Source organism: Onychostoma macrolepis, chromosome 20 (assembly GCF_012432095.1).
Source record: "Onychostoma macrolepis isolate SWU-2019 chromosome 20, ASM1243209v1, whole genome shotgun sequence".
NCBI lineage: Eukaryota > Metazoa > Chordata > Actinopteri > Cypriniformes > Cyprinidae > Onychostoma > Onychostoma macrolepis.
Window position 1 is genome coordinate 3743103 of NC_081174.1, and position 13850 is coordinate 3756952.

Below are 13850 nucleotides of genomic sequence, written 5' to 3' on the forward strand. Positions count from 1 at the left end.
AGGACAGAGTTCAATCGGCTTGGTAGTCTGCGGAGAGTTCCTTAAAAAGTTGCATTCATCTATCTCGAAATTAAGGCCTTTGCTGCGTGGACCACCTGCTTTTCAGACAGCCATTTCAGCACAGATAGAACAAAAGCCACCTTCTGTTTCCGCCCAGTTTCGAACTGGGGACCTTTCGCGTGTAAGGCGAACGTGATAACCTCTACACTACGGAAACCTGACTCTAGGGTAGGGTCTGAACTTTCCATCGCACGCTTCTTGGAACGCGAAGCAAACTACAGATTGAGTTGTGTTCTTCATTCTGCAAATAACTTCTTTTTTAATCGGCAAATCAAGCATTTTTTCCAGTGCCATGTGGGAATCCTCAGTGGACGTTTCCATTGTGCTGATTTTTCATTTGATTTAATTGAATTGTTTTTTTCTTGGAAAATGTTATACCACAGATTGGGCCTTTGAGTGCACCAGCCACCTGTTCATCCAAATTATCTGGGTAATAGTATCGAGTCTGTCGGCGTGGCAGTTACCGCTGCCTAGTGTGGCGGAATAATTGTCTTCACACCTGTGCAAAGAAAGGCCTTCGTGGCGTGAGCTGCTACTCAACAGAGGGCCACTCAGACAAATATCTTCTTTCGTGTTCCACAGAAGAAATCCACGCTGGCTGGGTACGGCACGAGTGTGGGTTAGGTTTAGGTCCAACAATGACTGCACTTTCATCTTTGCATCAACTGCACCTTTAGTGACTGTCTTCATGCATCTTGGCCGCAAAGCCTTTGTAGTGTTGAGTTCCTCCTCAACAGAAAGCCAATTGAACAGTTGTGAAAAAGAGAAAATCTGTTCCCGCCCAGTTTCGAACTGGGGACCTTTCGCGTGTGAGGCGAACGTGATAACCACTACACTACGGAAACCTGCCTTCTGTAAGCAGACCAAAATCTTTAGGTGCACGCTCGCTGAAACGCGCATAAAAGTAAAGCATTCTAAAGCCCACTGACGACGCAAAGGGTGCATACTTTTTTCAAAAGGCAGGAGTTGTTTCTGCTCGGTTTCGAACCGAGGACCTTTCGCGTGTTAGGCGAACGTGATGACCACTACACTACAGAAACTCAACGATTTCACTTCAGTGCTCTTTCGGGAAAAATTCATACCGTAATCTGCCCTACAAGCAGATTGACAATCTGAGTAAATCGCTTACACAACAGGACAGAGTTCAATCGGCTTGGTAGTCTGCGGAGAGTTCCTTAAAAAGTTGCATTCATCTATCTCGAAATTAAGGCCTTTGCTGCGTGGACCACCTGCTTTTCAGACAGCCATTTCAGCACAGATAGAACAAAAGCCACCTTCTGTTCCCGCCCAGTTTCGAACTGGGGACCTTTCGCGTGTGAGGCGAACGTGATAACCACTACACTACGGAAACCTGCCTTCTGAAAGCAGACCAAAATCTTTAGGTGCACGGTCGGTGAAACGTGCATAAAAGTACAGCGTTCTAAAGCCCACTGACGACGCAAAGGGTTCATACCTTTTTCAAAAGGCAGGAGTTGTTTCTGCTCGGTTTCGAACCGAGGACCTTTCGCGTGTTAGGCGAACGTGATGACCACTACACTACAGAAACTCAACGATTTCACTTCAGTGCTCTTTCGGGAAAAATTCATACCGTAATCTGCCCTACAAGCAGATTGACAATCTGCGTAAATCGCTTACACAACAGGACAGAGTTCAATCGGCTTGGTAGTCTGCGGAGAGTTCCTTAAAAAGTTGCATTCATCTATCTCGAAATTAAGGCCTTTGCTGCGTGGACCACCTGCTTTTCAGACAGCCATTTCAGCACAGATAGAACAAAAGCCACCTTCTGTTTCCGCCCAGTTTCGAACTGGGGACCTTTCGCGTGTAAGGCGAACGTGATAACCTCTACACTACGGAAACCTGACTCTAGGGTAGGGTCTGAACTTTCCATCGCACGCTTCTTGGAACGCGAAGCAAACTACAGATTGAGTTGTGTTCTTCATTCTGCAAATAACTTCTTTTTTAATCGGCAAATCAAGCATTTTTTCCAGTGCCATGTGGGAATCCTCAGTGGACGTTTCCATTGTGCTGATTTTTCATTTGATTTAATTGAATTGTTTTTTTCTTGGAAAATGTTATACCACAGATTGGGCCTTTGAGTGCACCAGCCACCTGTTCATCCAAATTATCTGGGTAATAGTATCGAGTCTGTCGGCGTGGCAGTTACCGCTGCCTAGTGTGGCGGAATAATTGTCTTCACACCTGTGCAAAGAAAGGCCTTCGTAGCGTAGAGCTGCTACTCAACAGAGGGCCACTCAGACAAATATCTTCTTTCGTGTTCCACAGAAGAAATCCACGCTGGCTGGGTACGGCACGAGTGTGGGTTAGGTTTAGGTCCAACAATGACTGCACTTTCATCTTTGCATCAACTGCACCTTTAGTGACTGTCTTCATGCATCTTGGCCGCAAAGCCTTTGTAGTGTTGAGTTCCTCCTCAACAGAAAGCCAATTGAACAGTTGTGAAAAAGAGAAAATCTGTTCCCGCCCAGTTTCGAACTGGGGACCTTTCGCGTGTGAGGCAAACGTGATAACCACTACACTACGGAAACCTGCCTTCTGTAAGCAGACCAAAATCTTTAGGTGCACGCTCGCTGAAACGCGCATAAAAGTAAAGCATTCTAAAGCCCACTGACGACGCAAAGGGTGCATACTTTTTTCAAAAGGCAGGAGTTGTTTCTGCTCGGTTTCGAACCGAGGACCTTTCGCGTGTTAGGCGAACGTGATGACCACTACACTACAGAAACTCAACGATTTCACTTCAGTGCTCTTTCGGGAAAAATTCATACCGTAATCTGCCCTACAGCAGATTGACAATCTGAGTAAATCGCTTACACAACAGGACAGAGTTCAATCGGCTTGGTAGTCTGCGGAGAGTTCCTTAAAAAGTTGCATTCATCTATCTCGAAATTAAGGCCTTTGCTGCGTGGACCACCTGCTTTTCAGACAGCCATTTCAGCACAGATAGAACAAAAGCCACCTTCTGTTTCCGCCCAGTTTCGAACTGGGGACCTTTCGCGTGTGAGGCCAACATGATAACCACTACACTACGGAAACCTGGCTTCTGAAAGCAGACCAAAATCTTTAGGTGCACGCCGCTGAAACGCGCATAAAAGTAAAGCATTCTAAAGCCCACTGACGACGCAAAGGGTTCATACCTTTTTCAAAAGGCAGGAGTTGTTTCTGCTCGGTTTCAACCGAGGACCTTTCGCGTGTGAGGCAACGTGATAACCACTACACCACGGAAACCTGCCTTCTGTAAGCAGACCAAAATCTTTAGGTGCACGCCGCTGAAACGCGCATAAAAGTAAAGCATTCTAAAGCCCACTGACGACGCAAAGGGTTCATACTTTTTCAAAAGGCAGGAGTTGTTTCTGCTCGGTTTCGAACCGAGGACCTTCGCGTGTTAGGCTAACGTGATGACCACTACACTACAGAAACTCAACGATTTTACTTCAGTGCTCTTCGGGAAAAATTCATACCGTAATCTGCCCTACAAGCAGATTGACAATCTGAGTAAATCGCACACAACAGGACAGAGTTCAATCGGCTTGGTAGTCTGCGGAGAGTTCCTTAAAAAGTTGCATTCATCTATCTCGAAATTAAGGCCTTTGCTGCGTGGACCACCTGCTTTTCAGACAGCCATTTCAGCACAGATAGAACAAAAGCCACCTTCTGTTCCCGCCCAGTTTCGAACTGGGGACCTTTCGCGTGTGAGGCGAACGTGATAACCACTACACTACGGAAACCTGCCTTCTGAAAGCAGACCAAAATCTTTAGGTGCACGCCGCTGAAACGCGCATAAAAGTAAAGCATTCTAAAGCCCACTGACGACGCAAAGGGTTCATACCTTTTTCAAAAGGCAGGAGTTGTTTCTGCTCGGTTTCGAACCGAGGACCTTTCGCGTGTTAGGCGAACGTGATGACCACTACACTACGGAAACCTGACTCTAGGGTAGGGTCTGAACTTTCCATCGCACGCTTCTTGGAACGCGAAGCAAACTACAGATTGAGTTGTGTTCTTCATTCTGCAAATAACTTCTTTTTTAATCGGCAAATCAAGCATTTTTTCCAGTGCCATGTGGGAATCCTCAGTGGACGTTTCCATTGTGCTGATTTTTCATTTGATTTAATTGAATTGTTTTTTTCTTGGAAAATGTTATACCACAGATTGGGCCTTTGAGTGCACCAGCCACCTGTTCATCCAAATTATCTGGGTAATAGTATCGAGTCTGTCGGCGTGGCAGTTACCGCTGCCTAGTGTGGCGGAATAATTGTCTTCACACCTGTGCAAAGAAAGGCCTTCGTAGCGTAGAGCTGCTACTCAACAGAGGGCCACTCAGACAAATATCTTCTTTCGTGTTCCACAGAAGAAATCCACGCTGGCTGGGTACGGCACGAGTGTGGGTTAGGTTTAGGTCCAACAATGACTGCACTTTCATCTTTGCATCAACTGCACCTTTAGTGACTGTCTTCATGCATCTTGGCCGCAAAGCCTTTGTAGTGTTGAGTTCCTCCTCAACAGAAAGCCAATTGAACAGTTGTGAAAAAGAGAAAATCTGTTCCCGCCCAGTTTCGAACTGGGGACCTTTCGCGTGTAAGGCGAACGTGATAACCTCTACACTACGGAAACCTGACTCTAGGGTAGGGTCTGAACTTTCCATCGCACGCTTCTTGGAACGCGAAGCAAACTACAGATTGAGTTGTGTTCTTCATTCTGCAAATAACTTCTTTTTTAATCGGCAAATCAAGCATTTTTTCCAGTGCCATGTGGGAATCCTCAGTGGACGTTTCCATTGTGCTGATTTTTCATTTGATTTAATTGAATTGTTTTTTTCTTGGAAAATGTTATACCACAGATTGGGCCTTTGAGTGCACCAGCCACCTGTTCATCCAAATTATCTGGGTAATAGTATCGAGTCTGTCGGCGTGGCAGTTACCGCTGCCTAGTGTGGCGGAATAATTGTCTTCACACCTGTGCAAAGAAAGGCCTTCGTAGCGTAGAGCTGCTACTCAACAGAGGGCCACTCAGACAAATATCTTCTTTCGTGTTCCACAGAAGAAATCCACGCTGGCTGGGTACGGCACGAGTGTGGGTTAGGTTTAGGTCCAACAATGACTGCACTTTCATCTTTGCATCAACTGCACCTTTAGTGACTGTCTTCATGCATCTTGGCCGCAAAGCCTTTGTAGTGTTGAGTTCCTCCTCAACAGAAAGCCAATTGAACAGTTGTGAAAAAGAGAAAATCTGTTCCCGCCCAGTTTCGAACTGGGGACCTTTCGCGTGTGAGGCGAACGTGATAACCACTACACTACGGAAACCTGCCTTCTGTAAGCAGACCAAAATCTTTAGGTGCACGCTCGCTGAAACGCGCATAAAAGTAAAGCATTCTAAAGCCCACTGACGACGCAAAGGGTTCATACCTTTTTCAAAAGGCAGGAGTTGTTTCTGCTCGGTTTCAACCGAGGACCTTCGCGTGTTAGGCGAACGTGATGACCACTACACTACGGAAACCTGCCTTCTGAAAGCAGACCAAAATCTTTAGGTGCACGCCGCTGAAACGCGCATAAAAGTAAAGCATTCTAAAGCCCACTGACGCAAAGGGTTCATACCTTTTTCAAAAGGCAGGAGTTGTTTCTGCTCGGTTTCAACCGAGGACCTTCGCGTGTTAGGCTAACGTGATGACCACTACACTACAGAAACTCAACGATTTCACTTCAGTGCTCTTCGAAAAATTCATACCGTAATCTGCCCTACAAGCAGATTGACAATCTGAGTAAATCGCTTACACAACAGGACAGAGTTCAATCGGCTTGGTAGTCTGCGGAGAGTTCCTTAAAAAGTTGCATTCATCTATCTCGAAATTAAGGCCTTTGCTGCGTGGACCACCTGCTTTTCAGACAGCCATTTCAGCACAGATAGAACAAAAGCCACCTTCTGTTCCCGCCCAGTTTCGAACTGGGGACCTTTCGCGTGTGAGGCAAACGTGATAACCACTACACTACGGAAACCTGCCTTCTGTAAGCAGACCAAAATCTTTAGGTGCACGCTCGCTGAAACGCGCATAAAAGTAAAGCATTCTAAAGCCCACTGACGACGCAAAGGGTTCATACCTTTTTCAAAAGGCAGGAGTTGTTTCTGCTCGGTTTCGAACCGAGGACCTTTCGCGTGTTAGGCGAACGTGATGACCACTACACTACAGAAACTCAACGATTTCACTTCAGTGCTCTTTCGGGAAAAATTCATACCGTAATCTGCCCTACAGCAGATTGACAATCTGAGTAAATCGCTTACACAACAGGACAGAGTTCAATCGGCTTGGTAGTCTGCGGAGAGTTCCTTAAAAAGTTGCATTCATCTATCTCGAAATTAAGGCCTTTGCTGCGTGGACCACCTGCTTTTCAGACAGCCATTTCAGCACAGATAGAACAAAAGCCACCTTCTGTTTCCGCCCAGTTTCGAGCTGGGGACCTTACGCGTGTGAGGCAAACATGATAACCACTACACTACGGAAACCTGCCTTCTGAAAGCAGACCAAAATCTTTAGGTGCACGTTCGGTGAAACGTGCATAAAAGTAAAGCGTTCTAAAGCCCACTGACGACGCAAAGGGTTCATACCTTTTTCCAAAAGGCAGGAGTTGTTTCTGCTCGGTTTCGAACCGAGGACCTTTCGCGTGTTAGGCGAACGTGATGACCACTACACTACAGAAACTCAACGATTTCACTTCAGTGCTCTTTCGGGAAAAATTCATACCGTAATCTGCCCTACAAGCAGATTGACAATCTGAGTAAATCGCTTACACAACAGGACAGAGTTCAATCGGCTTGGTAGTCTGCGGAGAGTTCCTTAAAAAGTTGCATTCATCTATCTCGAAATTAAGGCCTTTGCTGCGTGGACCACCTGCTTTTCAGACAGCCATTTCAGCACAGATAGAACAAAAGCCACCTTCTGTTCCCGCCCAGTTTCGAACTGGGGACCTTCGCGTGTTAGGCGAGCGTGATGACCACTACACTACGAAACCTGCCTTCTGTAAGCAGACCAAAATCTTTAGGTGCACGCTCGCTGAAACGCGCATAAAAGTAAAGCGTTCTAAAGCCCACTGACGCAAAGGGTTCATACTTTTTCAAAAGGCAGGAGTTGTTTCTGCTCGGTTTGAACCGAGGACCTTCGCGTGTTAGGCGAACGTGATAACCACTACACCACGGAAACCTGCCTTCTGAAAGCAGACCAAAATCTTTAGGTGCACGCCGCTGAAACGCGCATAAAAGTAAAGCGTTCTAAAGCCCACTGACGACGCAAAGGGTTCATACCTTTTTCAAAAGGCAGGAGTTGTTTCTGCTCGGTTTCGAACCGAGGACCTTCGCGTGTTAGGCTTAACGTGATGACCACTACACTACAGAAACTCAACGATTTCACTTCAGTGCTCTTTCGGGAAAAATTCATACCGTAATCTGCCCTACAGCAGATTGACAATCTGAGTAAATCGCTTACACAACAGGACAGAGTTCAATCGGCTTGGTAGTCTGCGGAGAGTTCCTTAAAAAGTTGCATTCATCTATCTCGAAATTAAGGCCTTTGCTGCGTGGACCACCTGCTTTTCAGACAGCCATTTCAGCACAGATAGAACAAAAGCCACCTTCTGTTTCCGCCCAGTTTCGAACTGGGGACCTTTCGCGTGTGAGGCGAACGTGATAACCTCTACACTACGGAAACCTGACTCTAGGGTAGGGTCTGAACTTTCCATCGCACGCTTCTTGGAACGCGAAGCAAACTACAGATTGAGTTGTGTTCTTCATTCTGCAAATAACTTCTTTTTTAATCGGCAAATCAAGCATTTTTTCCAGTGCCATGTGGGAATCCTCAGTGGACGTTTCCATTGTGCTGATTTTTCATTTGATTTAATTGAATTGTTTTTTTCTTGGAAAATGTTATACCACAGATTGGGCCTTTGAGTGCACCAGCCACCTGTTCATCCAAATTATCTGGGTAATAGTATCGAGTCTGTCGGCGTGGCAGTTACCGCTGCCTAGTGTGGCGGAATAATTGTCTTCACACCTGTGCAAAGAAAGGCCTTCGTAGCGTAGAGCTGCTACTCAACAGAGGGCCACTCAGACAAATATCTTCTTCGTGTTCCACAGAAGAAATCCACGCTGGCTGGGTACGGCACGAGTGTGGGTTAGGTTTAGGTCCAACAATGACTGCACTTTCATCTTTGCATCAACTGCACCTTTAGTGACTGTCTTCATGCATCTTGGCCGCAAAGCCTTTGTAGTGTTGAGTTCCTCCTCAACAGAAAGCCAATTGAACAGTTGTGAAAAAGAGAAAATCTGTTCCCGCCCAGTTTCGAACTGGGGACCTTTCGCGTGTGAGGCGAACGTGATAACCACTACACTACGGAAACCTGCCTTCTGTAAGCAGACCAAAATCTTTAGGTGCACGCCGCTGAAACGCGCATAAAAGTAAAGCATTCTAAAGCCCACTGACGACGCAAAGGGTTCATACCTTTTTCAAAAGGCAGGAGTTGTTTCTGCTCGGTTTCAACTGGGGACCTTTCGCGTGTGAGGCGAACGTGATAACCACTACACTACGGAAACCTGCCTTCTGTAAGCAGACCAAAATCTTTAGGTGCACGCTCGCTGAAACGCGCATAAAAGTAAAGCATTCTAAAGCCCACTGACGACGCAAAGGGTGCATACTTTTTTCAAAAGGCAGGAGTTGTTTCTGCTCGGTTTCGAACCGAGGACCTTTCGCGTGTTAGGCGAACGTGATGACCACTACACTACGGAAACCTGCCTTCTGAAAGCAGACCAAAATCTTTAGGTGCACGCTCGCTGAAACGCGCATAAAAGTAAAGCATTCTAAAGCCCACTGACGCAAAGGGTTCATACCTTTTTCAAAAGGCAGGAGTTGTTTCTGCTCGGTTTGAACCGAGGACCTTTCGCGTGTGAGGCAAACGTGATAACCACTACACCACGGAAACCTGCCTTCTGAAAGCAGACCAAAATCTTTAGGTGCACGCTCGCTGAAACGCGCATAAAAGTAAAGCATTCTAAAGCCCACTGACGCAAAGGGTTCATACTTTTTCAAAAGGCAGGAGTTGTTTCTGCTCGGTTTGAACCGAGGACCTTTCGCGTGTTAGGCGACGTGATGACCACTACACTACGAAACCTGCCTTCTGAAAGCAGACCAAAATCTTTAGGTGCACGCCGCTGAAACGCGCATAAAAGTAAAGCATTCTAAAGCCCACTGACGCAAAGGGTTCATACCTTTTTCAAAAGGCAGGAGTTGTTTCTGCTCGGTTTGAACCGAGGACCTTTCGCGTGTGAGGCGAACGTGATAACCACTACACTACGGAAACCTGCCTTCTGAAAGCAGACCAAAATCTTTAGGTGCACGGTCGGTGAAACGTGCATAAAAGTACAGCGTTCTAAAGCCCACTGACGACGCAAAGGGTTCATACCTTTTTCAAAAGGCAGGAGTTGTTTCTGCTCGGTTTCGAACCGAGGACCTTTCGCGTGTTAGGCGAACGTGATGACCACTACACTACAGAAACTCAACGATTTCACTTCAGTGCTCTTTCGGGAAAAATTCATACCGTAATCTGCCCTACAAGCAGATTGACAATCTGCGTAAATCGCTTACACAACAGGACAGAGTTCAATCGGCTTGGTAGTCTGCGGAGAGTTCCTTAAAAAGTTGCATTCATCTATCTCGAAATTAAGGCCTTTGCTGCGTGGACCACCTGCTTTTCAGACAGCCATTTCAGCACAGATAGAACAAAAGCCACCTTCTGTTCCCGCCCAGTTTCGAACTGGGGACCTTTCGCGTGTGAGGCGAACGTGATAACCACTACACTACGGAAACCTGCCTTCTGTAAGCAGACCAAAATCTTTAGGTGCACGCTCGCTGAAACGCGCATAAAAGTAAAGCATTCTAAAGCCCACTGACGACGCAAAGGGTGCATACTTTTTTCAAAAGGCAGGAGTTGTTTCTGCTCGGTTTCAACCGAGGACCTTTCGCGTGTGAGGCAACGTGATAACCACTACACTACGGAAACCTGCCTTCTGAAAGCAGACCAAAATCTTTAGGTGCACGCCGCTGAAACGCCGCATAAAAGTAAAGCATTCTAAAGCCCACTGACGCAAAGGGTTCATACTTTTTCAAAAGGCAGGAGTTGTTTCTGCTCGGTTTCAACCGAGGACCTTTCGCGTGTGAGGCAAACGTGATGACCACTACACTACGAAACCTGCCTTCTGAAAGCAGACCAAAATCTTTAGGTGCACGCTCGCTGAAACGCGCATAAAAGTAAAGCATTCTAAAGCCCACTGACGACGCAAAGGGTGCATACTTTTTTCAAAAGGCAGGAGTTGTTTCTGCTCGGTTTCGAACCGAGGACCTTTCGCGTGTAAGGCGAACGTGATAACCTCTACACCACGGAAACCTGCCTTCTGTAAGCAGACCAAAATCTTTAGGTGCACGCCGCTGAAACGCGCATAAAAGTAAAGCGTTCTAAAGCCCACTGACGCAAAGGGTTCATACCTTTTTCAAAAGGCAGGAGTTGTTTCTGCTCGGTTTCGAACCGAGGACCTTTCGCGTGTTAGGCGACGTGATGACCACTACACTACGAAACCTGCCTTCTGAAAGCAGACCAAAATCTTTAGGTGCACGCCGCTGAAACGCGCATAAAAGTAAAGCATTCTAAAGCCCACTGACGCAAAGGGTTCATACTTTTTCAAAAGGCAGGAGTTGTTTCTGCTCGGTTTGAACCGAGGACCTTTCGCGTGTGAGGCGAACGTGATAACCACTACACTACGGAAACCTGCCTTCTGCAAGCAGACCAAAATCTTTAGGTGCACGCTCGCTGAAACGCGCATAAAAGTAAAGCGTTCTAAAGCCCACTGACGACGCAAAGGGTTCATACCTTTTTCAAAAGGCAGGAGTTGTTTCTGCTCGGTTTCGAACCGAGGACCTTTCGCGTGTTAGGCGAACGTGATGACCACTACACTACAGAAACTCAACGATTTCACTTCAGTGCTCTTTCGGGAAAAATTCATACCGTAATCTGCCCTACAAGCAGATTGACAATCTGAGTAAATCGCTTACACAACAGGACAGAGTTCAATCGGCTTGGTAGTCTGCGGAGAGTTCCTTAAAAAGTTGCATTCATCTATCTCGAAATTAAGGCCTTTGCTGCGTGGACCACCTGCTTTTCAGACAGCCATTTCAGCACAGATAGAACAAAAGCCACCTTCTGTTCCCGCCCAGTTTCGAACTGGGGACCTTTCGCGTGTGAGGCAAACGTGATAACCACTACACTACGGAAACCTGCCTTCTGTAAGCAGACCAAAATCTTTAGGTGCACGCTCGGTGAAACGCGAATAAAAGTAAAGCATTCTAAAGCCCACTGACGATGCAAAGGGTTCATACCTTTTTCAAAAGGCATGAGTTGTTTCTGCTCGGTTTCGAACCGAGGACCTTTCGCGTGTTAGGCGAACGTGATGACCACTACACCACGGAAACCTGCCTTCTGTAAGCAGACCAAAATCTTTAGGTGCACGCCGCTGAAACGCCGCATAAAAGTAAAGCGTTCTAAAGCCCACTGACGCAAAGGGTTCATACCTTTTTCAAAAGGCAGGAGTTGTTTCTGCTCGGTTTGAACCGAGGACCTTCGCGTGTTAGGCTAACGTGATAACCACTACACTACAGAAACTCAACGATTTCACTTCAGTGCTCTTCGAAAAATTCATACCGTAATCTGCCCTACAGCAGATTGACAATCTGAGTAAATCGCTTACACAACAGGACAGAGTTCAATCGGCTTGGTAGTCTGCGGAGAGTTCCTTAAAAAGTTGCATTCATCTATCTCGAAATTAAGGCCTTTGCTGCGTGGACCACCTGCTTTTCAGACAGCCATTTCAGCACAGATAGAACAAAAGCCACCTTCTGTTTCCGCCCAGTTTCGAACTGGGGACCTTTCGCGTGTGAGGCGAACGTGATAACCACTACACTACGAAACCTGCCTTCTGAAAGCAGACCAAAATCTTTAGGTGCACGCTCGCTGAAACGCGCATAAAAGTAAAGCGTTCTAAAGCCCACTGACGCAAAGGGTTCATACTTTTTCAAAAGGCAGGAGTTGTTTCTGCTCGGTTTCAACCGAGGACCTTTCGCGTGTGAGGCAACGTGATAACCACTACACTACAGAAACTCAACGATTTTACTTCAGTGCTCTTTCGGAAAAATTCATACCGTATCTGCCCTACAGCAGATTGACAATCTGAGTAAATCGCTTACACAACAGGACAGAGTTCAATCGGCTTGGTAGTCTGCGGAGAGTTCCTTAAAAAGTTGCATTCATCTATCTCGAAATTAAGGCCTTTGCTGCGTGGACCACCTGCTTTTCAGACAGCCATTTCAGCACAGATAGAACAAAAGCCACCTTCTGTTCCCGCCCAGTTTCGAACTGGGGACCTTTCGCGTGTGAGGCAACGTGATAACCACTACACCACGGAAACCTGCCTTCTGTAAGCAGACCAAAATCTTTAGGTGCACGCTCGCTGAAACGCGCATAAAAGTAAAGCGTTCTAAAGCCCACTGACGACGCAAAGGGTGCATACTTTTTTCAAAAGGCAGGAGTTGTTTCTGCTCGGTTTCGAACCGAGGACCTTCGCGTGTTAGGCGAACGTGATAACCACTACACTACGAAACCTGCCTTCTGTAAGCAGACCAAAATCTTTAGGTGCACGCTCGCTGAAACGCGCATAAAAGTAAAGCGTTCTAAAGCCCACTGACGCAAAGGGTTCATACTTTTTCAAAAGGCAGGAGTTGTTTCTGCTCGGTTTCAACCGAGGACCTTTCGCGTGTTAGGCTAACGTGATGACCACTACACTACGAAACCTGCCTTCTGTAAGCAGACCAAAATCTTTAGGTGCACGCTCGCTGAAACGCGCATAAAAGTAAAGCGTTCTAAAGCCCACTGACGCAAAGGGTTCATACCTTTTTCAAAAGGCAGGAGTTGTTTCTGCTCGGTTTCAACCGAGGACCTTTCGCGTGTTAGGCGAACGTGATAACCTCTACACCACGGAAACCTGCCTTCTGAAAGCAGACCAAAATCTTTAGGTGCACGCCGCTGAAACGCGCATAAAAGTAAAGCGTTCTAAAGCCCACTGACGCAAAGGGTTCATACTTTTTCAAAAGGCAGGAGTTGTTTCTGCTCGGTTTCGAACTGGGGACCTTTCGCGTGTGAGGCGAACGTGATAACCACTACACTACGGAAACCTGCCTTCTGTAAGCAGACCAAAATCTTTAGGTGCACGCTCGCTGAAACGCGCATAAAAGTAAAGCATTCTAAAGCCCACTGACGACGCAAAGGGTGCATACTTTTTTCAAAAGGCAGGAGTTGTTTCTGCTCGGTTTCGAACCGAGGACCTTTCGCGTGTTAGGCTAACGTGATGACCACTACACTACAGAAACTCAACGATTTCACTTCAGTGCTCTTTAAGGAAAAATTCATACCGTAATCTGCCCTACAGCAGATTGACAATCTGAGTAAATCGCTTACACAACAGGACAGAGTTCAATCGGCTTGGTAGTCTGCGTAGAGTTCCATTAAAAGTTGCATTCATCTATCTCGAAATTAAGGCCTTTGCTGCATGGACCACCTGCTTTTCAGACAGCCATTTCAGCACAGATAGAACAAAAGCCACCTTCTGTTTCCGCCCAGTTTCGAACTGGGGACCTTTTGCGTGTGAGGCGAAAGTGATAACCACTACACTACGGAAACCTGCCTTCTGAAAGC

General features: G+C 46.7%; 38 non-coding genes across 38 annotated transcripts; all 38 read right to left on the reverse strand.

Moving 5' to 3' along the window:
• Positions 1-144: 144 nt before the first annotated feature.
• On the reverse strand, positions 145-217 carry trnav-uac (transfer RNA valine (anticodon UAC)). The gene has a single exon. It is a non-coding gene; the product is annotated as a tRNA-Val (tRNA).
• A 615-nt stretch (positions 218-832) lies between these two features.
• trnav-cac (transfer RNA valine (anticodon CAC)) lies at positions 833-905 on the reverse strand. The gene has a single exon. It is a non-coding gene; the product is annotated as a tRNA-Val (tRNA).
• A 122-nt stretch (positions 906-1027) lies between these two features.
• On the reverse strand, positions 1028-1100 carry trnav-aac (transfer RNA valine (anticodon AAC)). The gene has a single exon. It is a non-coding gene; the product is annotated as a tRNA-Val (tRNA).
• A 238-nt stretch (positions 1101-1338) lies between these two features.
• On the reverse strand, positions 1339-1411 carry trnav-cac (transfer RNA valine (anticodon CAC)). The gene has a single exon. It is a non-coding gene; the product is annotated as a tRNA-Val (tRNA).
• Positions 1412-1533: 122 nt separating this feature from the next.
• On the reverse strand, positions 1534-1606 carry trnav-aac (transfer RNA valine (anticodon AAC)). Its single transcript has one exon. It is a non-coding gene; the product is annotated as a tRNA-Val (tRNA).
• A 238-nt stretch (positions 1607-1844) lies between these two features.
• trnav-uac (transfer RNA valine (anticodon UAC)) lies at positions 1845-1917 on the reverse strand. The gene has a single exon. It is a non-coding gene; the product is annotated as a tRNA-Val (tRNA).
• Positions 1918-2533: 616 nt separating this feature from the next.
• Positions 2534-2606, reverse strand: trnav-cac (transfer RNA valine (anticodon CAC)). Its single transcript has one exon. It is a non-coding gene; the product is annotated as a tRNA-Val (tRNA).
• Positions 2607-2728: 122 nt separating this feature from the next.
• On the reverse strand, positions 2729-2801 carry trnav-aac (transfer RNA valine (anticodon AAC)). The gene has a single exon. It is a non-coding gene; the product is annotated as a tRNA-Val (tRNA).
• A 237-nt stretch (positions 2802-3038) lies between these two features.
• On the reverse strand, positions 3039-3111 carry trnav-cac (transfer RNA valine (anticodon CAC)). Its single transcript has one exon. It is a non-coding gene; the product is annotated as a tRNA-Val (tRNA).
• A 312-nt stretch (positions 3112-3423) lies between these two features.
• trnav-aac (transfer RNA valine (anticodon AAC)) lies at positions 3424-3495 on the reverse strand. The gene has a single exon. It is a non-coding gene; the product is annotated as a tRNA-Val (tRNA).
• A 235-nt stretch (positions 3496-3730) lies between these two features.
• On the reverse strand, positions 3731-3803 carry trnav-cac (transfer RNA valine (anticodon CAC)). Its single transcript has one exon. It is a non-coding gene; the product is annotated as a tRNA-Val (tRNA).
• A 121-nt stretch (positions 3804-3924) lies between these two features.
• Positions 3925-3997, reverse strand: trnav-aac (transfer RNA valine (anticodon AAC)). The gene has a single exon. It is a non-coding gene; the product is annotated as a tRNA-Val (tRNA).
• Positions 3998-4613: 616 nt separating this feature from the next.
• trnav-uac (transfer RNA valine (anticodon UAC)) lies at positions 4614-4686 on the reverse strand. Its single transcript has one exon. It is a non-coding gene; the product is annotated as a tRNA-Val (tRNA).
• Positions 4687-5302: 616 nt separating this feature from the next.
• On the reverse strand, positions 5303-5375 carry trnav-cac (transfer RNA valine (anticodon CAC)). Its single transcript has one exon. It is a non-coding gene; the product is annotated as a tRNA-Val (tRNA).
• A 617-nt stretch (positions 5376-5992) lies between these two features.
• trnav-cac (transfer RNA valine (anticodon CAC)) lies at positions 5993-6065 on the reverse strand. The gene has a single exon. It is a non-coding gene; the product is annotated as a tRNA-Val (tRNA).
• Positions 6066-6187: 122 nt separating this feature from the next.
• trnav-aac (transfer RNA valine (anticodon AAC)) lies at positions 6188-6260 on the reverse strand. The gene has a single exon. It is a non-coding gene; the product is annotated as a tRNA-Val (tRNA).
• Positions 6261-6693: 433 nt separating this feature from the next.
• Positions 6694-6766, reverse strand: trnav-aac (transfer RNA valine (anticodon AAC)). The gene has a single exon. It is a non-coding gene; the product is annotated as a tRNA-Val (tRNA).
• A 238-nt stretch (positions 6767-7004) lies between these two features.
• trnav-aac (transfer RNA valine (anticodon AAC)) lies at positions 7005-7076 on the reverse strand. The gene has a single exon. It is a non-coding gene; the product is annotated as a tRNA-Val (tRNA).
• A 117-nt stretch (positions 7077-7193) lies between these two features.
• Positions 7194-7264, reverse strand: trnav-aac (transfer RNA valine (anticodon AAC)). The gene has a single exon. It is a non-coding gene; the product is annotated as a tRNA-Val (tRNA).
• A 121-nt stretch (positions 7265-7385) lies between these two features.
• On the reverse strand, positions 7386-7458 carry trnav-aac (transfer RNA valine (anticodon AAC)). The gene has a single exon. It is a non-coding gene; the product is annotated as a tRNA-Val (tRNA).
• A 237-nt stretch (positions 7459-7695) lies between these two features.
• Positions 7696-7768, reverse strand: trnav-cac (transfer RNA valine (anticodon CAC)). The gene has a single exon. It is a non-coding gene; the product is annotated as a tRNA-Val (tRNA).
• Positions 7769-8383: 615 nt separating this feature from the next.
• On the reverse strand, positions 8384-8456 carry trnav-cac (transfer RNA valine (anticodon CAC)). The gene has a single exon. It is a non-coding gene; the product is annotated as a tRNA-Val (tRNA).
• A 315-nt stretch (positions 8457-8771) lies between these two features.
• Positions 8772-8844, reverse strand: trnav-aac (transfer RNA valine (anticodon AAC)). The gene has a single exon. It is a non-coding gene; the product is annotated as a tRNA-Val (tRNA).
• A 119-nt stretch (positions 8845-8963) lies between these two features.
• Positions 8964-9035, reverse strand: trnav-cac (transfer RNA valine (anticodon CAC)). Its single transcript has one exon. It is a non-coding gene; the product is annotated as a tRNA-Val (tRNA).
• Positions 9036-9341: 306 nt separating this feature from the next.
• Positions 9342-9413, reverse strand: trnav-cac (transfer RNA valine (anticodon CAC)). The gene has a single exon. It is a non-coding gene; the product is annotated as a tRNA-Val (tRNA).
• A 122-nt stretch (positions 9414-9535) lies between these two features.
• trnav-aac (transfer RNA valine (anticodon AAC)) lies at positions 9536-9608 on the reverse strand. The gene has a single exon. It is a non-coding gene; the product is annotated as a tRNA-Val (tRNA).
• Positions 9609-9846: 238 nt separating this feature from the next.
• trnav-cac (transfer RNA valine (anticodon CAC)) lies at positions 9847-9919 on the reverse strand. Its single transcript has one exon. It is a non-coding gene; the product is annotated as a tRNA-Val (tRNA).
• Positions 9920-10423: 504 nt separating this feature from the next.
• trnav-uac (transfer RNA valine (anticodon UAC)) lies at positions 10424-10496 on the reverse strand. Its single transcript has one exon. It is a non-coding gene; the product is annotated as a tRNA-Val (tRNA).
• A 306-nt stretch (positions 10497-10802) lies between these two features.
• On the reverse strand, positions 10803-10874 carry trnav-cac (transfer RNA valine (anticodon CAC)). The gene has a single exon. It is a non-coding gene; the product is annotated as a tRNA-Val (tRNA).
• Positions 10875-10996: 122 nt separating this feature from the next.
• Positions 10997-11069, reverse strand: trnav-aac (transfer RNA valine (anticodon AAC)). The gene has a single exon. It is a non-coding gene; the product is annotated as a tRNA-Val (tRNA).
• A 238-nt stretch (positions 11070-11307) lies between these two features.
• On the reverse strand, positions 11308-11380 carry trnav-cac (transfer RNA valine (anticodon CAC)). Its single transcript has one exon. It is a non-coding gene; the product is annotated as a tRNA-Val (tRNA).
• Positions 11381-11502: 122 nt separating this feature from the next.
• trnav-aac (transfer RNA valine (anticodon AAC)) lies at positions 11503-11575 on the reverse strand. Its single transcript has one exon. It is a non-coding gene; the product is annotated as a tRNA-Val (tRNA).
• A 424-nt stretch (positions 11576-11999) lies between these two features.
• Positions 12000-12072, reverse strand: trnav-cac (transfer RNA valine (anticodon CAC)). Its single transcript has one exon. It is a non-coding gene; the product is annotated as a tRNA-Val (tRNA).
• A 423-nt stretch (positions 12073-12495) lies between these two features.
• Positions 12496-12567, reverse strand: trnav-cac (transfer RNA valine (anticodon CAC)). The gene has a single exon. It is a non-coding gene; the product is annotated as a tRNA-Val (tRNA).
• A 122-nt stretch (positions 12568-12689) lies between these two features.
• Positions 12690-12760, reverse strand: trnav-aac (transfer RNA valine (anticodon AAC)). Its single transcript has one exon. It is a non-coding gene; the product is annotated as a tRNA-Val (tRNA).
• Positions 12761-13257: 497 nt separating this feature from the next.
• trnav-cac (transfer RNA valine (anticodon CAC)) lies at positions 13258-13330 on the reverse strand. The gene has a single exon. It is a non-coding gene; the product is annotated as a tRNA-Val (tRNA).
• Positions 13331-13452: 122 nt separating this feature from the next.
• trnav-aac (transfer RNA valine (anticodon AAC)) lies at positions 13453-13525 on the reverse strand. Its single transcript has one exon. It is a non-coding gene; the product is annotated as a tRNA-Val (tRNA).
• A 237-nt stretch (positions 13526-13762) lies between these two features.
• On the reverse strand, positions 13763-13835 carry trnav-cac (transfer RNA valine (anticodon CAC)). Its single transcript has one exon. It is a non-coding gene; the product is annotated as a tRNA-Val (tRNA).
• Positions 13836-13850: the final 15 nt, after the last annotated feature.